The sequence below is a fragment of the Protopterus annectens genome, chromosome 6.part1, assembly GCF_019279795.1.
Source record: "Protopterus annectens isolate FY-2018-M chromosome 6.part1, PAN1.0, whole genome shotgun sequence".
Classification (NCBI taxonomy): Eukaryota; Metazoa; Chordata; order Ceratodontiformes; family Protopteridae; genus Protopterus; species Protopterus annectens.
In genome coordinates, this window is record NC_056738.1 from 297233719 (window position 1) to 297236218 (window position 2500).

Here is a 2500-nt window from a genome sequence, read left to right on the forward strand (position 1 = left end):
GTTTGGTTCTATCTTAATATTTTCCAGTATGTTTAGAAAGGTGTAGTGAGAATCTTGGGGTATGGTGGGGGATCTGTAGCAAGCTACAATTTGGATTGCAGTCTTACCTAGTGTTAGTTGCACTTGGAGAATTTCAGACACATTGTGTCTGGATCAACACTCTGAACCTCTTACTGCAACAAATCTGACCAAAGGCTGTGTAAATAGAGGTGAATGGGCCAAAATTTGGGACCTCTTGTAATTATTGCCCTTGTATATATGTATAGAGATGCATATATGTGGACATATCTCTCTCTCTCTCTCTCTCTCTCTATAAATAAATAAATATATATATATATATATATATATATATATATATATATATATATATATATATATATATATATATATATATATATATATATATATATATATATATATATATATATATATATATATATATATATATATATATATATTTATATATGTACATATATAGAGAGAGAGAGAGATACATCCACATTCATATCAACATATATGCATACATACATATATATAGAAAGGTTAACAAATACATGCATACATACATATATATGTGTGTGTGTGTGTGTGTGTGTGTGTGTGTGTGTGTGTGTGTGTGTGTGTGTGTGTGTGTGTGCATATATATATATATATATATATATATATATATAAAATATATATATATATATATATATATATATATATATCCATATATAAATAAATGTATAGAGAAATATACAGACATATTTGACAGCTACAAAGACATGCAATCAGAGGGTCATGCTGCTGCACACTGGAATTTTAGATCTGGAAATTCACTCACTGGAAATATTCCTTAAAATGGGGAACAATGACATTTGTTCTGTAACAGAGACCTGGTTAAGGGCAGCAGGAAGCACCCCTGCTGTGCCAGCCTATAATTAATTCCGCAATGTTTGGCTGCAGAACGTGGAATGAAGCTCCAGAGGTGGTGGTATTTTCATATTCATAAAGGATGCACACACCTTCATAGTGGTAGACCAACATTATGCATTACAGATCCTGCAGGCATAGCTGACATTGGGTAAGACAGTGGTTCAGATCTTATCCTGCTATAGGTCCCCATACATGTCCCAAGACTCACAATCCATGTCCATACACACCCTGGAGAATATTAGTGTCCAATCTAACACTATCATACTGGTTGACTTCAACTACCCCAACATTAAGTGGGAAAGCTAATCATGTACCAATGCACATGGCTATCACATCATCCTGGTCCTTCCTAACATGGGCGACTGTTGCTCTACACCAATAGTCAACCCCTCCCTTGTTATATCTGAACACAAATTAATCACCTTCAAGCACAGCCTCACCTCAGGCTTTGTCCCTACTGAATTGTGCACTGCTACAGTCACCCCTCTCCAAAAACAAGGTGTAACTACAGACCCTGGGAAATACTTCCCCAACTGCCTGACAAGTCTGTTATGCAAAGCTATGGAATGCATCATCATGCACCTAATAAACAGGGATATGGGAATCTGCAGACTCAGGATCCCACACAGTTTACCTTTGTGAAGGATAGGTCATACCTGTACATTCAACCTGGTCAACTTCTTGCCATCAGTCACCTGAGCTGTGGATGAAGTCAAGGTGACACATACAGCCTACATTGATCTGGCCAAAGCCTTTGATAACATTTCCCACTCACTAAGCTCAGTATCAACCCCTATATCACTAGGTGGGAACAAATGCTCAAACACAGGGGTAGATTGGACATACTGCTGTCATACACTGAGACAGTTGTAGATGTCATTGTGTTTGTTGTAACACTCTGTATGAGGAATACGACATCGGTAATACCAGTAGATGTGAGTATTTACTGACTGCATTCTCCAGGGTCCACAACTGATTTACCAAGGACACCAACTGTCTGGTGAGCACACAAAACATAACAGGCAGACATGTGGCCAGTCTGTGGACAGCGTACCAGTGAACAGGTATGTCAGAGACATATCACTATGAGTCGTGACATCACACACTAAATGCATGTCCATGCAAACCCTGTCAATCTATCAATCCACCATGTGTATAACAGCACTGATGACATAGAATCTGTTCAGACATCTGGGGATATGTCCCCCATGTTTGTTGGCTGTCGCCACATGTCCTGTCCTGTGACGTATTGCCACCCACTGTATGTGAATCTTTAGGCCACCACCTCTGTAATGTCCCTCACACAGGTAAGGAAATGGGGCAAGACCCACATTAAGGAATCTCTCATACGTCAGAACTAGCAGCAGTGTCCAGGCCCACAGCACAATACAATGAGGGTACCAACATAGTGGTATGGATTTAGCAATACCTGATAGCTGCACATCTGTACAGAGGACAGACATAAAGTAGATAGCCAACAGGTTATGCATTAGGAAGAATGTTTTGAAAGATACACATCTGAAACTGAAAGATATGCCATTACTACATGACAGCAGTCCTCAATAACATGTCCAAAAAACATAGT